Raw genomic sequence first — 22534 nt, forward strand, 5'->3', positions numbered from 1 at the left:
CTTGCGTCTTTTACTGATCGGCTCATTTGTCATCCTTTATTCTTATACTCTACTTTATTGTACGGGTTGCCTCCCGAGAAGTGCTTTTGTTTAAGGTCGTTGGCTCGACAGTAGTGATGCCTTAGAAAGCAAACATTCCTCGTTGATGGTTGTAATCTTGATCTTCTCAAAGGAATGTGAGTTTTGGTGGGTAAATCCTGAGAAAGTGTCGGACCAACAATGGTAGAAGATCGGGCACTTCTCTTGAAAATCTTCTGAAAGATAAGTAGTGCACAGTTTCAGCTCGTGATAAATCTTAAAGTCTGAGGAGAATATGATCCACGGCTCTGCTGGTTGACCTATGAATGTCAATCATAGAAGCAGTGCTGGTGATGATTATCTCTCTGATGGGATGCTCATTTCGGAGGTCTTCAAACAATGTTAGAAACTGTATATTTAGTATCTCAAAATCTTTGGAATGGTGATATCCACAATAAGAGTCTGTAGCTTTGCACGGATTAGTTAAAAGACGAAGCTAAAAAGAAGTGAACAGCAATCCTGACCCGAGCATCAACGTCACCGTCTTTGAGTATATCTCCCGACATACTGCTTTAAATGTGAAACTTAGATCTGTGGATTCATGGAAGATACGTGATACCTGCTTCGTAACGTAGATTACGATGTTGACTCGATCTGGTTCAAGATGAGAGAACGGATTGTTGCGCCTTACTTCCTCTGTAACTGCATCTCGTAACTCTTTGATAATCAGATTAGCATGGTGATCAATTGTTACGTAAATCACTAGCCTGTCTTGTGTGCTTTCAAAATTATCTCTTTCCAAGAGAGCGAAAAAGCTGTGAATATCCTCGATCATTTGCAAATCAGAGTGATAAATCGGGCGTCCGTTGGAAAGATCCATGTGCTTCCGGATGAGAGTCAGTAGTGCTCGTTGGTTTGCTGAGAACGGAAGTGCAGATCTGGCTAAGGCGTTGTAAACCTTAGAGTAAATAATCTTCTGATCTCAATAGAATCTTGTCTCAAGAATAGTGCGAACCATTAAATTGTGCTCTCGTTGCCTTTCTTCGTGGTAGATATGATCGTGAAGAATGTTGATAAAGTCTTGAATGTGTTCTTCTAGGTTTTCAACATACATTGTCTTCTCTCTGGAGATAGAGGTTGTATTCTTCTTGGATAGCCATAATTCGTTCTGTTAAGCGTAGCGTGAAATCAATTGTTTATTTACAGATGGCTTCTAGAATATCTTCAAGTTCATCGGTATCATTGATGAAGGTAATCATGTCTGCGTGTGTAGATATGACCGGAATCCGATCTGAAGAAGAGTCTGGCTCCCCTAGATCTGGTTCGGTTGGAGAGTGTGAGTTATTCAGAATGTCTTCATGTTGCTCTTCCTCGTCATCATTGTTAGGTACCCGAGAATGAGTCAATTATACTCCCAAGAGATCCTTTAGATGAGGGCTATATAAAGGATCTAGGAACTCCATAGAAGTTAACATTAGCCACTGATTTGTAATGTATTCAAGAGAGCCGTGGAATATAGTTGACTAGTTTGACTAATGCTCTCTACATTCATGTGGTTAATTGTTCACATTCATGGTATTCATGAGATCTAGGATCCTACAATCATCGGTATAATGTTCTTCTGAGGATTCGTCTGATGAACGGGTTTCTTCAGTATTCTGGTTCTCTACTTTGATACTTGCAGGATCGATTTCTATATCTTTAACCTCAACCTTATCAGTCTTCTTCTTGAAACGAATGATTAAACTGTGATCTTCCATCTCAAGCCTCGTTAATTTTTCATGACGCTTAATGCTTAGAGAGGGTATTATCTCAGTTTCTTTTACGTCTTCCATTTCCTCTTCCTTTTTAGATTCCTCCTCTTCCTCTATTTCTTCGCTGGGATCCTCTTCTTCCATTTCTGGGTCGTTTGCAGACTGTGATTCGATACCCATCTCGATATCATTGGTTGTTGGTTAAGACTCGTCATCAGAAGTGGTCCGTCTGGTGGAAATAGCAAACATCTCTACCTGTCCAGAAAGATCGGTTGGTCGGTCAATTTTGAAGGTAACGCTCTCCCCATGTGATTGCAAGATCAAGGTTTGATTGTACACATCAATAACAGTCCTAGCCGTATTCATGAAAGGTCTTCCTAACACTATTGGTGTGTGTATGTCTTCCTTGATGTCCATTACTACGAAATCCATAGGACACAAGAACTTGTCAACTTTCACCATGACGTTCTCAACTATGCCCTTAGGATATCGAATTGTGTGATCGGCAAGTTGGATTGTCATTTTAGTTGGTGACAAATCTCCTAGCTCTAATCTCTTGTAGAGAGAGTAGGGGATTAGGTTGCTAATTTCTCCTAAATCTGCTAGAGCATGAATAGTTTCAGATTGGTAGATCGAACACGAAAAAATGAATCGGCCCGTATCTCCTAGCTTTGGTGGTAGAGATTTTTTGAGTAATGCTGAGCATTCTTCATTTAGTGGAATTTTGTTAGAATCTGGTATCCTCACCTTTGTAGAGAGAAGCCTTGGGATGTATCTTTTGTGGTTGGGGACTTTGGACATGGTGTCCAGGAATCGTCCATCGATCTTGAAGGAATCAAGCTTGGATGGTTCCTCCTGTAGCCTTCCAGGATAGGGTACACGTACTGGAGTTGCAGGGGTCAGCTTCTGAGTATATGTCGATTTATTCTTGAGCCTAGCTGACCTTCTCTGTGGTTCTTCCTCTAGATTTACGGAATCTATTTGCTTAGCTTCCTTTATATGGAAATTTTGTATAGTATTACTGGGTAACCTTCCCTCTGGTCGGTTCTCAAGGCGTTGTGATAACTGTCCGAGCTACGTTTCCAGACTTTTGAGCAGAGCCAATTGAAATCTCATTAGTATCTCTGTCTGATCTTGTCTGGCTGCAGTTTTCTGATTTAGATGTTGTTGTCCTTGGATGAACTGAGTCAACTGATCCTCAGCTCTGAGAGTAGGGTTAGTTACTTTTCTAATATGGGTGGTAGGGAATTTTCCTCGACTGGTGGACTAGTGAGTGAAAGTGGTTGATTGTAGGACAATTGAGATTGTTGGGCTAGGTAAGGTGGGTAGCAATAACGAAAAGGTTGGTTGCTTCGTTGAAATTGATTAACCTAGGTTGTTGATTGAATCCGGGATTTGTTGGACGAGCTGGGTATTGAACGTAACAGACTGAACCGTCAGGGTTTTCATACTCAACTTGATATTCTTAAGTGGGTTGTGGGTTGGTACAATTAACACAAGCCTGAGCTTGGTTGACCTGCTGCGGCTGCGTCTTCAATTCTCCAAATTGTTTAGCGAGAGATTCCATCTAATCCGTGAGGGATTTGATGGCCTCCATTTGATTGTTAAGTGCAGAGAGTGGGGCAGATGATGAAGTTGTTTAACCACTGTTCCATTCATGATGATGCATTGTCATATTCTCGAGCAATTCCCATGCTTCGTCTGCGGTTTGGTTCATCAGATTTCCTTGAGCTGTTTCATCGATCGTCGTCCTATGATTTACCGTAAGACCATTATAGAAGGTACAGATTTGAGCTGACCGTTCTAGCTGGTGATTATGGCACTTCTTCAGCAGGGTTTTGAATCGCTCCCATGCAGTGTAAAGAGATTCATCATAACTTTGTTTGAAGTTAATGATGTCATTCTTTAGTTTGGTTTGTTTAGAAGGAGGGAAATATTTGGTTAGAAATTTAGTAGCCATCTCCTTCCATGACGTGATGTAATCTTTTTCCAGTCCTTCGAACTATGTTTGATCATGATGAGTGAGAGAATAGGGAAACAAGTGAAATGTCCCGTTCATATTGATTATAAATGTTCTATATTAATTGATTTCGTTGCGAGGTTTTGACCTCTATATGAGACGTTTTTCAAAGGCTGCATTCGATTTTAAAACAAACCATAACTTTTAAAATATTACGACGATTATCAAATAATGATAATCTAAAATATAGCGTTTTCACACGACCATTACATAATGGTTTACAATAATATTACACATCAATATATGCCTTCGAATGCAATTTTTAAACAATATTATACAAGCATGGACTCCAAATCTTGTCCTTAATTTAGTATGCAACAGCGAAAGCTCTTAACAATCACCTGAGAATAAACATTCTTAAAACGTCAACAAAAAATGTTGGTGAGTTATAGGTTTAACCTATATATTTATCAAATTGTAATAATAGACCACAAGATTTCATTTCTCATAAATACACATCTCGTATCAGGCATTTCGCAAACTGCATAGAGATAAAAATCATTCATATGGTGAACACCTGTTAATCGACCTTAATAAGATGTATATAGAATATCCCCTATCATTCCGGGACTCCCTTCGGACATGATAAATTCGAAGTACTAAAGCATCCGGTACTTTGGATGGGGCTTGTTGGGCCCAATAGATCTATCTTTAGGATTCGCGTCAATTAGGGCATCTGTTCCCTAATTCTTAGATTACCAGACCAAAAAGGGGCATATTCGGTTTAATAATTCAACCATAGAATGTAGTTTCACGTACTTGTGTCTATTTTGTAAAACATTTATAAAACTGCATGTATTCTCATCTAAAAAATATTAGATTTAAAAAGTGGGACTATAACTCACTTTCACAGATTTTTACTTCGTCGGGAAGTAAGACTTGGCCACTGGTCGATTCACGAACCTATAACAAATATGTACATATATATCAATTTATGATCGGAATATATTCACAACATTTTTATTACGTTTTTATGATTTAAGTTTGTTAAGTTAGCAGTCCTCGTTAGTAACCTACAACTAGTTGTCCACAGTTAGATGTACAGAAATAAATCAATATATATATCTTGAATCAATCCACGACCCAGTGTATACAAGTCTCAGGCTAGATCACAACTCAAAGTATATATATTTTCGGAATCAATCTCAACCCTGTATAGCTAACTCAAACATTACTGCATATAGAGTGTATATGGTTGTTCCAAATAATATATATAGATGGGTCGATATGATATGTCAAAACATTGTATACGTGTCTATGGTATCCCAAGATTACATAATATGTATAATACAATATAAATTAGTTAGGATATGTTTAGTCTGAATTTGTTACAAAATTTTCGTAGCTAAAACTAGCAAGTTTATCCAATTTTGTTTTACCCGTCATTTCATCGTTTCAAATCCGTTTTGAGTGATTCAAGTTGCTATGGTTTCATAATGAACTAAAATTTATGTAACTAAATATAAAAAGTATAAGTTTATAGTCGGAAATACAGGTTACAAGTCATTTTTTAAAGAGGTAGTCATTTCCGTCGAAAAAAACATCTTGATGACCATTTTGAAAAACATACTTCCACTTTGTGTTTAACCATGATTTTTGGATATAGTATCATGTTCATATGTAATATCATTTTTCCAGAAAATAAACTTCCAATTCAAAGATTAAGATACTTTTTATTTTTTTAACCCAAAACAGCCCCTGATTTCAATACGACGGCGTATGTCCGGTTTTACGGTGTTCTTCGTGTTTTCAAGTTTTAAATCATTAAGTTAGCATATCATATAGATATAGAATATGTGTTTAGTTTATTTTAAAAGTCAATTTAGAAGGATTAAATTTGTTTGCGAACAAGTTTAGAATTAACTAAACTATGTTCTAGTGATTAGATGTTCAAATCTTCGAATAAGATAGTTTTATATATATGAATCGAATGATGTTATGAACATCATTACTACATCAAGTTTAGTAGGTAAACCTACTGGAAGTGACAAAAATTGATCTAGCTTCAAAGGATTCTTGGATGGCTTGAAAGTTCTTGAAGTATAATCATGACATGAAAACAAGTTCAAGTAAGATTTTCACTCGAAATAAGATAGTTATAGTTATAGAAATTGAATCAAAGTTTAAATATGAGTATTACCTTGTATTAGAAAGATATCTTACTGTAAATAAGAAAGATTTCTTGAGCTTAGATGATTACTTGGATTGGATTAGAAAGCTTGGAAGTAATCTTGCAAAATTGATAGTATTCTTGATTTTATGAAACTAGAACTTATAGAATTTATGAAGAACACTTAGAACTTGAAGATAGAACTTGAGAGAGATCAATTAGATGAAGAAAATTGAAGAATGAAAGTATTTGTAGGTGTTTTTGTTCATTGGTATATGGATTAGATATAAAGGATGTGTAAGTTTATTTTCATGTAAATAATTCATGAATGATTTATAATATTTTTTGTAATTTTGTGAGATATTTCATGCTAGTTGCCAAATGATGGTTCCTACATGTTTAATGACTCACATGGGCTGCTAAGGAGCTGATAATTTAGTGTATATACCAATAGTATATACATCTTAGAAGCTGTGTATTGTACGAGTACGAGTACGGGTGCATACGAGTAGAATTGTTGATGAAAATGAATGAGGATGTAATTGGAAGCATTTTTGTTAAGTAGAAGTACTTTGATATATGTCATTAAGTCTTCCAAAAGTTTATTAATACATCTTAATACACTACATGTATATACATTTAACTGAGTCGTTAAGTCATCGTTAGTCGTTATATGTAAGTGTTGTTTCGGAACCTTTAAGTTAACGATCTTGTTAAATGTAATTGATCCATTGTTATTACACTTAAATGAGATGTTAAATTGTTATGTTAACATGTTAACATGGTGTATTAATATATCTTAATATCATATAAATATGTGTAAAATACTATTACAATGATAATCGTTACATATATGTATTGTTTCGAAATCCTTAAGTTAGTAGTCTCATCTTACTCGTGTAGTTCATTTTTAATACGCTTAATGATATATGTAATTATCATTTCATGATGTTAAACATAGTGTATTAATATCTTAACATGATACATATGTATTTAGTAAGACGTTGTTGTAACGATAGCCGTTATATATATCGTTTCGCGTTTCTTAATTCACTACTTTCATTTTATGTATATAACTCATTATTAATGTACTTGGTGAGATACTTACTCATCATAATATCATGTTAATATATATATATATATATATATATATATATATATATATATATATATATATATATATATATATATATATATATATATATATATATCATGTTGTTTTTACAAGTTTTAACGTTCGTGAATCGCCGGTCAACTTGGGTGGTCAATTGTCTACATGAAACTTATTTCAATAAATCAAGTCTTAACAAGTTTGATTGCTTAACATGTTGGAAACATTTAATCATGCAAATATAGTTTTCATTTAATATATAATCATGGAAAAGTTTAGTTCACTACAACAAGTATAGCCGGATTATATCTTGTCCTATCCCTGGCTATTTGTAGGAGTTCGAAAGAGATATGAATTTATCAAGGTGAGAATTAGGATCGTCATTCGGTAATCCATGAAACTGACAGCTATTTTGGATAAGCTGGATGATATGATGTTTTAACTCGAAAGAGTGTCCTTGAATCTCTGGAAATCTGATTGGTCCTCCTCGACCTTCAATCGAGGGTTTGGTATTTTCTGCTAAAGTAACGCGTAACGCCATTTGATTTCTGATTCGTGCTTCCTTGTGTGCTTTAGAGATTATTACGTCTGGATCAGGTACGAATAACAACGGCCCTGTTCTAGATCGGGTTTGGGTCATACACTGGGTATGCCTTTTTGTTTTTAATTTTAAGCAGATAAACGAAATTTCTAAGGTAATCTAAGGTAATCTTAATCTAAGATAATCTAAAGTAATATAATTTAGTCTAAGATAAGATAAGTATCCTAAGGTTGAATATGTTTTTAGTTCTGGCTACTGATTCCCTGGTATTTTGATAACAAAGCTTCGCACGAACTATTCAGCAAACCAAGTGGCCAGGCCGACTACGAAGAGGCATGATCCTTTTGGTCCCAATATAATTGGAGACTGTTCGGAAAATCTAAAAAACAAGTCCGTGTATAATTGTATTTCTTAGACACCACTAAATGCTTGTGAATAAGTATGATAGAAAGTAGTATTGTCTGATACCAGTTCCCCGGCAGCGTCGCCAAAAACTAGCTTCCCTCTTGATATGGCCGAAACGGACGGTTTTATTTGTGCGGTGTCGTCAGGTAGCAACACGTCAGAATCAACCACTAAGAGGGGGGTACTGTTTTAAATTTATATTTAGCGGGGCCTAAATCGTACTACTCCTTATTATGAGTAAGGGAAGTATGACCTAGAGTCGTATTTTTAAGATATCAGTAGAATTGAACCTATATTAAAGCTTAAGATAGTTATGAAGGAGTAGTGGTTACCTAATTTTTGGGATTTTCTAGTTTATAAGACAGATAAAGTAAATGCGAAAAAATACGTAATTCAGATAAAGTTAAAACAAGTGCATACTATGATTTCATCAGTTATTCTGCCGAGATTATGGAATGCTGGCTCATGAATAGGCAGAGGCCTTGTATTCATTACACTGGTCCTAAACGCCCCTGTCCTAAGACATGTCAGAGGGTAATGTGGTAGGCTTGAAGATTCTGAATAGACAGCAACGTCCCTTACCCCCTACGCCCGTGCAGTCTGACTACAGGCATACACATTTAGACGGCTCATTCAATTGAGCGACTCGGTTGGGTGACGTATTAACATTCCACAAAGGTCTAAACATTCTTAAGCATAATAGAATACAGGGTTTACCATATCCAAGAGACGTGATGTGTTTCAATGCTTTCCTTAATGATTGGTTTTAAAAGATATTTAGGCCCTTAAAAAGAGTTCAACCATAGAGAACACCATGGCCAAGTCAGGTTGACTTCCATGAACACGTTCGGTTATCCTAACGGTCCAATCCTTTATGTGTTTAAACAAACAGTTCCTTAATTAACTAAGAATCCCTCAAGCGGGAGACTGCATTATGGTGCAGTGTACTAATCAGCACCGGCCGTGTTCCATGGCCATACGTAGCAGAGGTACAGCTTACAACAACCGTTGTGTGCTTCAGCATGCACGTACGAAGTTTATATGCTTAGTGACGACACTAACATGGTCTTGGACCGACAATGTGCTAAGGGTCTAGTCAGATGTTTCACTACAAAAGAGTCCTCAGTCGGAATCCAAAGCTTGATAGACTTACTACAACCGGTGTGCCTCAATCGATCTTACGTTGTATCCGATAGACTTCTCTTACCAAGGGGTGACACATATAGTGTAGTGGCCCGAACTTTTCCATGTTTATATATTAATTTAGATTGATATTTACATGAATAAATGTTTCCAATATGTTAAGCAATTAAACTTGTTAAGACTTGATTAAATGAAATAAGTTTCATATAGACAATTGATCACCCAAGTTGACCGGCGATTCACGAACGTTACAAATTTGTAAAAACTATATGTTGTGGTATATATAGACATATATATATGGTTGACATGAGATTATGATGAGTAAGTATCTCACTAATTATATTAACAATGTGTGATATACATAAGAAATGAGATTACTAAGTTAAGAAACTTGAAATGATATATATAACGATTATCGTTATGATAACGTCTACTAAATACATATGTATCATATTAAGATATTGATACACTATATTTAACATGATAAAATGATATTTAAATATATCATTAAGTATGTTAACAATGAACTACATATGTAAAAAACAAGACTACTAACTCAAGAATTAATAAACGAGACTTATATGTAACGATTATCATTGTAATGATATTTTAATGTATACATCATATTGAGAGATATTCATACATCATAATATCATGATAACATAATAATTTAACATCTCATTTGATATAATAAACATTGGGTTAACAACATTAATTGAGATCGTTAACTTAAAGGTTTCAAAACAACACTTACATGTAACGACTAACGAAGACTTAACGACTCCATTAGAATGTATATACATGTTGTGTTTTGATATGTATTCTTACACTTTTGAAAGACTTCAAGACACATATCAAAGTACTTCTACTTAACAAAAATGCTTACAATTACATCCTTATTCAGTTTCATCAACAATTCTACTCGTATGCACCCGTATTCGTACTCGTACAATACACAGCTTTTAGATTTATGTACTATTGGTATATACACTCCAATGATCAGCTATTAGCAGTCTATGTGAGTCACCTAACAGATGTGGGAACCATCATTTGGCAACTAGCATGAAATATCTCATAAAATTACAAAAATATTAGTAATCATTCATGACTTATTTACATGAAAACAAAATTACATATTCTTTATATCTAATCCATATACCAACGACCAAAAACACCTACAAACATTTTCATTCTACAATTTTCTTCATCTAATTGATCTCTCTCAAGTTCCATCTTCAAGTTCTAAGTGTTCTTCATAAATTCCATAAGTATAGTTTCATAAAAATCAAGAATACTTCCAAGTTTGCAAGTCTACTTCCAAGCTTTCTAATCCATTCCAAGTAATCATATAAGATCAAGGAACCTTTGTTATTTACAGTAGGTTATCTTTCTAATTCAAGGTAATATTCATATTCAAACTTTGATTCAATTTCTACAACTATAACAATCTTATTTCGAGTGAAAATCTTACTTGAACTGTTTTCGTGTCATGTTTCTGCTTCAAGAACTTTCAAGACATCCAAGGATCCTTTGAAGCTAGATCCATTTTTCTCATTTCCAGTAGTTTTATCCAGAAAACTTGAGGTAGTAATGATGTTCATAACATCATTCAATTCATACATATAAAGCTATCTTATTCGAAGGTTTAAACTTGTAATCACCAGAACATAGTTTAGTTAATTCTAAACTTGTTCGCAAACAAAAGTTAATCCTTCTAACTTGACTTTTAAAATCAACTAAACACATGTTATATATCTATATGATATGATAACTTAATGATTTAAAACCTGGAAACACGATGAACACCATAAAATCGGATATACGCCGTCATAGTGAAACCGGGGGCTGTTTTGGTTTGGATAATTAAAAACTATGATAAACTTTGATTTAAAAGTTGTTCTTCTGGGAAAATAATTTTTCATATGAATATGAAACTATAGCCAAAAATCTTGGTTAAACTCAAATGAAAGTATGTTTTTCAAAATGGTCATCAAGATGTCGTTCTTTCGATGGAAATGACTACCTCTTTAGTAATTGACATGTAACTTAAAATTCCGACTATAAACCTATACTTTTTCTGTTTGGATTCTTAAATTAGAGTTCAATATGAAACCATAGCAATTTGATTCACTCAAAACGGATTTAAAGTGAAGAAGTTATGGGTAAAACAAGATTGGATATTTTTGATCTTTTTAGCTTCGGGAAATGTTTAAGAAATCTGTACAAATCATATCTTAGCTAAATTATATTGTATTATACATGTATTCTAATATATTATGTAATCTTGGGATACCATAGACACGTATGCAAATGTTTTGACTTATCATATCGACCCATGTATATATATTATTTAGAACAACCATAGACACTCTATATGCAGTAATGTTGGAGTTAGCTATATAGGGTTGAGGTTGATTCCAAAAATATATATACTTTGAGTTGTGATCTAGCCTGAGACGTGTATACACTGGGTCATGGATTGATTCAAGATAATATATATCGATTTATTTCTGTACATCTAACTGTGGACAACTAGTTGTAGGTTATTAACGAGGACAGCTGACTTAATACACTCAAATCTTTAAAACATAATAAAAATGGTTGTAGTTATATTTTGATCATACTTTGATATATATGTACATATTTGTATAGGTTCGTGAATCAATCTGTGGCCAAGTCTTATTTTCGAGGAAGGAAATATCTGTGAAAGTGAGTTATAGTCCCACTTTTAAAATCTAATATTTTTGGGATGAGAATACATGCAGGTTTTATAAATGATTTACAAAATAGACACAAGTACGTGAAACTACATTCTATGGTTGAATTATCGAAATCGAATATGCCCCTTTTTTATTAAGTCTGGTAATCTTAGAATTAGGGAACAGACACCCTAATTCATGCGAATCCTAAAGATAGATCTATTGGGCCTAACAAACCCCATCCAAAGTACCGGATGCTTTAGTACTTTGAAATTTATATCATATCCGAAGGGTGTCCCGGAATGATGGGGATATTCTTATATATGCATCTTTTTAATGCCGGTTACCAAGTGTTCACCAAATGAATGATTTTTATCTCTATGTATGGGATGTGTATTGAAATATGAAATCTTGTGGTCTATTGTTACGATTTGATATATATAGGTTAAACCTATAACTCACCAACATTTTTGTTGACGTTTAAAGCATGTTTATTCTCAGGTGAATACTAAGAGCTTTCGCTTTTGCATACTAAAATAAGGACAAGATTTGGAGTCCATGTTTGTATGATATTGTGTAAAAACTGCATTCAAGAAACATATGTCGATGTAATATATTTCTATTGTAAACCATTATGTAATGGTCATGTGTAAACAGTATATTTTAGATTATCATTATTTGATAATCTACGTAATGCTTTTAAAACCTTTATTGATAAAATAAAGGTTATGGTTGTTTTAAAAATGAATGCAGTCTTTGAAAAACATCTCATATAGAGGTCAAAACCTCGCAACGAAATCAATTAATATGGAACGTTTATAATCAATATGAACGGGACATTTTAGTTGGTATCCGAGCGTTGGTCTTAGAGAACTAGAAAATTTGTATTAGTGTGTCTTATCGAGTTTGTTAGGATGCATTAGTGAGTCTGGACTTCGACCGTGTTTTCTTTAAAAATGATTGCTTAACATTTTTGTTGGAAACTATATATTATTAACATGTAAATATTATGTGATATATTAATCTCTTAACATGTTTGATACTGTGTGATAGATGTCTACCTCTAGCACAAATTCTATTGACTCACCTAATAATAACGAAGAGTCGAATATATATTGGCAAGATTCACAAGTTCCCGAAGAACCGGAAGAAGAGGAAACAGAACCGAAAGAAGAGGAACCAGAACCGGAAGAAGAGGAACCAGAAGAAGAGGAACCGGAATAAGAAGAGGTTCCGGAGGGGGGAATAGTAGGAACCACAGAAAACCGGTCAAATAAAAGAAAATCCTCAACCAATGGACCAAAGTTAATAATGGTCAATGGTGTTTCCGCTAAGGAAGCAAAAAATTGGGAAAATTACCAATTTTTCGATGAATCGGATCCTGATGAGGATTCCGTTGATGTTATAGAAATTACTCCGACCCAATTTAATGACTCAAAAGAAAATAACAAGGGAAAAAGCATCAAAATAGAGAAATCTTATTCCGACCCCGATGAACTTTATATGTACCGTCAACACCCGTATTTTCAATATCGTGACAATAACCCGGGAACCTCTAAACCACCAGGTTTTTCTAAACCAATGTGGAAAAAGACGGCTCATATTAGAGGAACATCATATATCCCTAGAAAATTAGGAAAAAGAACTAAGTTCGAAGAAGAAGAAACCAGTGATTCAGATTAGAGGGGTGTGAGCATGTTGTGTAATAAATGTATTGTAGTGTGCTTGTACTTTTATGTTCTATGTAAAAATTGCTTGTATTGTTTGTTATTACGAATCTAATCCTTGTCTATTTTACAGTATAAAAACAAAATGGACGTTAAGGGTAGACAACCAAATATTTTAGAAGACCTACCAGAGGATATGATTGAGGAAATCTTGTCTAGAGTCGGTCAGAATTCATCAGCACATTTAGTTATGGCAAAATTAACTTGTCAAACATTTGAAAGACTTTCCAGAAATGCCTTAGTTTATAAAAGGCTTTCCTTTGATAGGTGGGGTATATCACATTGGGGAGACTTTAAGTTACACCGTGTTTTCTTTAAAGCGTTAAATGCGGGGAACCCAAATGCGGGGAACCCAAATGCAACTTTACGCTACGGGTTAAGAACCTATTTTGACTCAACATATCCTAACATAGGATTTTGTGATTAGAAAGAGCTTCTAACATGCAACATAAAGAACCATGTTATGCTTACGGGTTAGTGATGTATCACTTCTTACCAAAGTGAGAAAAAGAACATCGGATTGCAGCTTTTAAATAAAACTTTCCCATAAGTGACGGATTCAGTAGTTGGGGTGAGAAATAAGGTTTTTAGATTATTACGGGGCTGTTGGACATTACGAAGCCCTCATCCTTTTGATGACATTACAACATGCTGCCTAGCCAATGGTCATAACGGTTATTTTCCACAAGACCAAGGATGGGAAGTCGACTTAGTAAAACCAGAATGCATGACTTGTTTTTGGACTTATGAATTACGTGTCTTTATTTCCTTTGCTGAACAACTTGCGTATTAACTAGATTTATCTTCAAAACTGTCCTGTATCATAGTGTACTATATTTCATGTTATATGTAATATAGCGAAGTTGTAAGTTTGAAGAATATTTGTATGTGATATATTATTATAATCAGTTTTTCATATGGAATTGTAGTAGTTGAATTGTATATTTGCTACAAAGTATGAACTTAACGGGTAGGTAGTACCCGAATTTAAACTTATAAAACGCTAATATGAAGAAAAAGCTTTTATAAATGAGTTCATATTATGCTACGAGATACTATAGACTACTCTTAATATTCTGTATGATTAACTTGTTTCATTTGACTATTTTGAAGGAAATGACACCGACTACTCGACGCACCTTGAATATGAGCGAAGAGGAATTTCGTACCTTTCTTGCTTCAAACATAGCCGCAGTACAGGCCGCGCTACATACCAACAATAACTCTGAATCTCGCAATACAGTTAACGGCGCAAGAAATCATGTAGGATGCTCCTACAAGGAATTCACTGCCTGCAAACCTTCAGAATTTAATGGGACCGAAGGACCAATCGGATTGAAACGGTGGACCGAGAAAGTTGAATCGGTGTTTGCCATAAGTAAGTGTGCTGAAGGAGACAAAGTGAAGTACGCTACGCATACCTTCACAGGTATTGCGTGAACATGGTGGAATACCTATCTAGAGCAAGTGGGACAAGATGCTGCTTACGCACTACCGTGGTCAACATTCAAGCACTTGATGAACGAGAAGTACCGTCCCAGAATCGAGGTCAATAAGCTCAAGTCAGAACTTAGAGGGTTACGAGCATAGGGATTCGATATTACTTCGTATGAAAGACGATTCACAGAATTGCGCCTATTGTGTCCGAGAGCGTTCGAAGATGAGGAAGAGAAGATCGACGCGTTTGTGAAAGGGTTACCGGAGAGAATCCAAGAAGATATAAGTTCACACGAGCCTGCCTCCATACAAAAGGCATGTAGAATGGCTCACAAACTAGTGAACCAGATTGAGGGAAGAATTAAAGAACAGGCGGTCGAAGAGGCCAACGTGAAGCTAGTCAAAAGAAAGTGGGAGGAAAACGGTGATAAGAATCACCAATACAACAACAACTATCCCAACAATCGCAACATCAATATCAACTACAACAAACGACACAACAACAACAACAACAACAACAATAACAACAACAACTACAACAATCATCCCAACAACAATAACAACCGCAACAACAACAACAATCAGAAGCAGCTATGCCAAAGGTGTGAAAAGTATCACTCGAGATTCTGCACCAAATTTTGCAACAAGTGTAAAAGAAATGGTCATAGCGCGGCGAAGTGTGAGGTCTACGGACTAGGGGTTAACAGAACGAAAGGAACAAATGGTGTCGAAACGAGTAATGGCGGAGCAAGTAGTGTCGGAGCAAGTTATGCCAATGTAGTTTGTTATAAATGTGGAAAACCGGGCCACATTATTAGAAATTGCCCGAACCAGGAGAACACGAATGGACAAGGCCGCGGAAGAGTTTTCAATATTAATGCGGCAGAGGCACAGGAAGACCCAAAACTTGTTACGGGTACGTTTCTTATTGACAATAAATCTGCTTACGTTTTATTTGATTCGGGTGCGGATAGAAGCTATATGAGTAGAGATTTTTGTGCTAAATTAAGTTGTCCATTGACGCCGTTAGATAGTAAATTTTTACTTTAATTAGCAAACGGTAAATTAATTTCAGCATATTATATATGCCGGAATCGAGAAATTAAACTGGGTAGCGAAATATTTAAGATTGATTTGATACCAGTAGAGTTAGGGAGTTTTGATGTAATAATTGGCATGGACTGGCTGAAGGAGATGAAAGCAGAGATCGTATGTTACAAAAATGCAATTCGCATTGTACGAGAAGAAGGAGAACCCTTAATGGTGTACGGAGAAAAGGGCAACACGAAGCTACATCTTATTAGTAATTTGAAGGCACAAAAACTAATAAGAAAAGGTTGCTATGCTGTTCTAGCACACGTCGAGAAAGTACAAACTGAAGAAAAGAGCATCAATGATGTTCCCGTCGCAAAAGAATTTCCCTATGTATTTTCGAAAGAATTATCGGGACTACCTCCACATCGATCTGTTGAATTTCAAATAGATCTTGTACCAGGAGCTGCACCAATAGCTCGTGCTCCTTACAGACTTGCACCCAGCGAGATGAAAGAACTGCAAAGCCAACTGCAAGAACTATTAGAACGTGGTTTCATTCAACCAAGCACATCACCATGGGGAGCTCCTGTTTTGTTTGTCAAGAAGAAGGATGGTACATTTAGGTTGTGTATTGACTACAGAGAGTTGAATAAACTTACCATCAAAAACCGTTATCCACTACCGAGAATTGACGACTTATTTGATCAACTACAAGGCTCGTCGATTTATTTGAAAATTGATTTACGTTCTGGATATCATCAAATGCGAGTAAAGGAGGATGATATTCCAAAAAATGCTTTTAGGACGCGTTATGGTCATTACGAGTTTATGGTTATGCCGTTTGGATTGACTAACGCACCAGCTGTGTTCATGGACCTTATGAACCGAGTGTGTGGGCCATATCTTGACAAGTTTGTCATTGTTTTCATCGATGACATACTTATTTACTCAAAGAATGATCAAGAGCATGAAGAACATTTGAGAAAAGTGCTAGAAGTATTAAGGAAAGAAAACCTGTACGCTAAGTTTTTAAAGTGTGCATTTTGGTTGGAAGAAGTTCAATTCCTCGGTCACATAGTGAACAAAGAAGGTATCCAGGTGGACCCAGCAAAGATCGAAATCATTGAAAAGTGGGAAACCCCAAAAACTCCGAAGCATATACGTCAATTTTTAGGATTGGCTGGTTACTACAGAAGATTCATCCAAGATTTCTCCAAAATAGCAAAACCCTTGACTGCATTAACGCATAAAGGGAAGAAATTTGAATGGAAGGATGAACAAGAGAAGGCGTTTCAGTTATTGAAGAAAAAGCTAACTACGGCACCTATATTGTCATTGCCTGAAGGGAATGATGATTTTGTAATTTATTGTGACGCATCAAAGCAAGGTCTCGGTTGTGTATTAATACAATGAATGAAGGTGATTGCTTATGTGTCTAGATAATTGAAGATTCACGAGCAAAATTATACGACTCACAATTTGGAATTGGGTGCTGTTGTTTTTGCATTAAAGACTTGGAGGCATTATTTATATGGGGTCAAATGTGACGACCCGTGAATTTCCGACTAAATTTAAACTCGATCTTTATATGATTTTGACATAATAAGCAAAGTCTGTAATGTTGAGTCTCTAAGATTTTGGAATGATGTTCATATATTCAATTGACCTTCGACTGTTCTCGACGATTCACGAACAATTAATTGTAAATAGGTGTGTCGGTATTTATATATAAATAATAATTCGAAATATAATTTGAAGTATTATATGTATATTGTAATATATATAAATTATGTAAATATTAAATATGTTATTATATAATATAAGTAATACATAATTAATAATGTGTTATAATTTTTTTTATTATTATTTAATATTTTTATTATTATAATTACTAGGAAAATTATAACTATGATGATTATTATTATATTCATAGTTGTTAATATTACTATTATTATTTTTATTCATATAATTTTTATTACTATTAGTAATAATATTATTGCTAACATATTTATTTATTTATTAATACAAAATCTATATATATCTGGATTCAGTTAGACATCTTAATCGACTGTATTAGAGTGGTACTATCTGTCTCCAAATTTCTCCATAACTTTATCAATTGAACAAAATCAGATGTAAGTAGATTCTATTTTTTTTTCCAATTCTTCTGTTCTTCTTTTTGTCTGATAGAGAAATTGAAACCATGTCAATATCAAAAAAAATAAAAAAATCACAGAAAGGATTTGATTCGGTTACCCATCTATTTCAGAGTTTTATTTTTTATTATTTCTGTCCTGGGAATAAATTCTGTTTTCCATCATAGTCAACTACCCCCACTTACACGACTTTTTCTTTCTCTTCTGTTTAAGAATTTAATCTAATCCATACATGCATACATAGATAATATACATACGTAAGAAAACCATCTATCTACTTTCTCTCCTTTCTTGATCAATCCATCATCACCAAAGAACCAAAAACTAGATATAAGTTGTTAACCATCAACACAAAAATGCAGCTGCTGCACCCACTTGATGCTCGAAATAAAACGGCTACGGTTAAGATATCTTATTGCCAACCACCACCTTTCTTTTCGCTTTCCTTTCTCTCATTGTAATCTAACACAATCCATACTAAATTGATGCTAAACGAATCACCACAAACCCATTTGAACACAAACCTCATCATCTCCTGTTTACGTTCCTTCTACATGTTCTTTTCTGTTTCTTTTCGTTAATAAAACACTTGTGTTAACCACCAATCGAAGACCACCATAATCTAACCATTTAACCATCTTCAATCCAACATACTTTTCGAACCATTGTTGTTATCACCTATTCAAATCTATTTAACCACCATCATAACCGCTACCACCACCACGTGATTGTCAAAGACTTACAACAGGAAAACAACATGAGCCGCCACCCTTGCTACCTTGTAAACCATTAACAAATGTCAGTCACCTCTCTTTCTCTATATTACTCTCTCTATTTGATCCTGCATCTCTCACATGTATACTACTATTGCTACAATTGTTTATACATGATCTTGTGTCTGGTTACTGCTCGACAAATAAAGCCACCACTTCGTATTTTTATCAAACCCACGAACCTACAGCATACATATTTATATTATCAAGTTAATTTGTTAATGGATTCCTTCTTTTTCTTTTTAGTCGACACCTGTAATCATATAACCCCACTTCACTTATATTTAGATTATATGTTTGGATCATATTCCATTTAGTTGAACCCACATGTTTTCCCACTTGCAAGAATTCGTTAGTGATATTAATTATTGGAAATTGCTTTGTGGCCGACAACAACAAATTAAATAAACCCAACTTACACTTCGAATTCCACTATTATCTCATCTATGCTGTTGCAGCTAACACACATGACAACAACCCTTAGCTTATTTATTCCTTTCTTTTTGGTACTTGTAGGGCCAAACCCTAATACTCACTACATGCTATAATGGCGACTTCTATCTGTTTCTATCTTAATACCGAACCCCAGCTCACCAAACACTTTGGTTGTATTCCATGATTTATTTACAAAGATCTGATTAAACCTGTCTGTTTGTGAATCGATTTACTAGTGGATTATGGATTTAGTTTAATATTGGGCCGTGAAAATAATATACTTTGGGCTGTTTCTTTAATGTTACTTGGGCTGTGATCATGGGACAACAACCGGCCCAAAATTCATTCGATATAACAACAGCGAGAGTAAATAATTTATGGTGGTGTTGATATTAAACCACAAAAGGAGATCAGAATGATGATGCATACGGTTATGATTATATAAAGATCATGATTTATGATTATAGATTATAACTTATGGTTATGGATTATGATTTATAATTATGGATTATAATTTATGATTTTAGATTATGATTCATGATTATGGATTATGGTATATTGATATAATGATGATGATTTGGTTAAGGTATGATAGATAATGATGGTGAGTAATGAGAATAATTTGATGTAGTTGATTATGAGGATGTTAATGGAGAAGAAAAAGAAACAGATAAATACTAGTTAAAAGAATTTAACTAGCCAAATAGATTAGAAAAACAACTGGTGGATCGATGGTTAGGGGTATGGTTGTTGAGCAAGAGGTCGTGTGTTCGAGCCATGGTTGTAACATTTTTTTTTTTGAAAAAGAAGAAAAGGGATAGAAACTGTTAGATACAGCTTATATATTTATTACGGGGTATAATATTCGGAAAAAGCAAGTAGCAGTAGAATGGTTAAGTGTGGTTACGGGTAGCGTGAGGTCATGGGTTCGAGCTTGGACTCTACCATTTCTTTTTAAGAAAGCTTTTAAGGTAGTTTTATGTATTATTATTATTATTATTATTATTATTATTATTATTATTATTATTATTATTATTATTATTATTATTATTATTATTATTATTATTAGTATTATCAAAAGTATCATTTAAAAGTATCATTTTTATTTATTTAGATTTATATTATTATTATAACTAATATTATTAGTAAAACTACTTTTTTATTTAAAATTTCATTTTCATTATTATTATTATATCATTTTAACATATAAATATTTTGTATATAAAAATATACTTATACAAAAATTATATTAACATTACTTATAATTTTATATTAAAAATATTAACATTTCTATTATGTGTATACAAAATAAATACATATATAACATGCAATTTAAGATATGAATATATTTGAATTTAATATGAATAATATATAAACTACAACATTAATTATACAAATACTATATATAATTAATAGATAGAATTATTTGATTCTTATTATGTATTTTAATATATACAAATGATATAGGTTCGTGAATTCGAGGCCAACCCTGCATTATTCAGTTGTGCAATGTCGTCATATGTATTTTTACTACAAAATACAGTATTGTGAGTTTCATTAATCCCTTTTTAAATGCTTTTGCAATATATATTTTTGGGACTGAGAATACATGCGCTGTTTTTTATAACTGTTTTACGAAATAGACACAAGTAATTGAAACTACATTATATGGTTGAATGATCGAAATCGAATATGCCCCTTTTTATTAAGTCTGGTAATCTAAGAATTTGGGAACAGACACCCTAATTGACGCGAACTCTAAAGATAGATCTATCGGGCCCAACAAGCCCCATCCAGAGTACCGGATGCTTTAGTACTTCGAAATTTATATCATGTCCGAAGGAGGATCCCGGAATGATGGGGATATTCTTATATGCATATTGTGAATGTCGATTACCAGGTGTTCAATCCATATGAATGATATTTTTGTCTCTATGCATGGGACGTATGTTTATGAGAAATGGAAATATGAAATCTTGTGGTCTATTAAAATTATGAAATGATTTTTTATGCTAAACTAATGAACTCACCAACCTTTTGGTTGACACTTGAAAGCATGTTTATTCTCAGGTACGAAAGAAATCTTCCGCTATGCATTTGATCATTTTAAAGATATTACTTGGAGTCATTCATGACATATTTCAAAATACGTTGCATTCGAGTAGTTGAGTTTATCAAGATCATTATGAAGTCAATTATAGATAGATATATTATGAAATGTTATGCATGTCTGTCAACTTCAGATGTAAATGAAAGATTGTCTTTTCAAAACGAATGCAATGTTTGTAAAATGTATCATATAGAGGTCAAGTACCTCGTGATGAAATCAACTGTTGTGAATCGTTTATAATCGATATGGACTTCATCCGGATGGATTAGGACGGGTCCTTTCAGTTGGTATCAGAGCGGTGGTCTTAGCGAACCATGTCTGCTTTAGTGTGTCTAACTGATAAGTCGTTAGGATGCATTAGTGAGTCTGGACTTTGACCGTGTCTGCATGTCAAAAGTTTTGCTTATCGTTTTTGTCGGAAATCATCTGCTTATCATCCTTAGGAAATTTCCTGCGCATTATTCTTAGTCTAGACACGTTTTACTGCATTGACTGCATGAATAGTGTATAGACAAAATTTATATCTTAGCGTATCTGCTACTCCATATCTTAGCGTATCTGTTACTGTAACTTTGCCTGACAACTCCCGTAGATTCCTCCGTAACTTATGGGATTTGAGTAGTATATATGCATATGTAAATTATGTATTGCAGGGTACTAATCTACATCCTATAATCTATTTCTTATCGAAAATCCTTCATCTGATTGTACGAGATGAATCCTGCAACCATTTCGAGTCCCTCAGATTCCGATAGCTACTCCGATAGTTATTCCGACAGCTATTCCGACACAGATGTTCACCTAAGCTCCGAAAACAATGTCATCGGCATGAATCAACCAATCAGACATTATCAATTCATCAGATGGTTTTGTAGTCGACTTAATTAATGGAAAAGCGCAGAAGGCAATCCCTTCCATCAACCGAATTCACCTCTTGACAATGAATCTAAAACGTTTACCGGCGAACTTGTTCAAGACACCATTTTCAGTCTCCTTTCCAGGGTAACTCGACAAGATTATATTCTATCCATACTTCTGAACCTTATTCATCCGCTCGTTC

The sequence above is a fragment of the Rutidosis leptorrhynchoides genome, chromosome 1 (genome assembly GCF_046630445.1).
Source record: "Rutidosis leptorrhynchoides isolate AG116_Rl617_1_P2 chromosome 1, CSIRO_AGI_Rlap_v1, whole genome shotgun sequence".
NCBI lineage: Eukaryota > Viridiplantae > Streptophyta > Magnoliopsida > Asterales > Asteraceae > Rutidosis > Rutidosis leptorrhynchoides.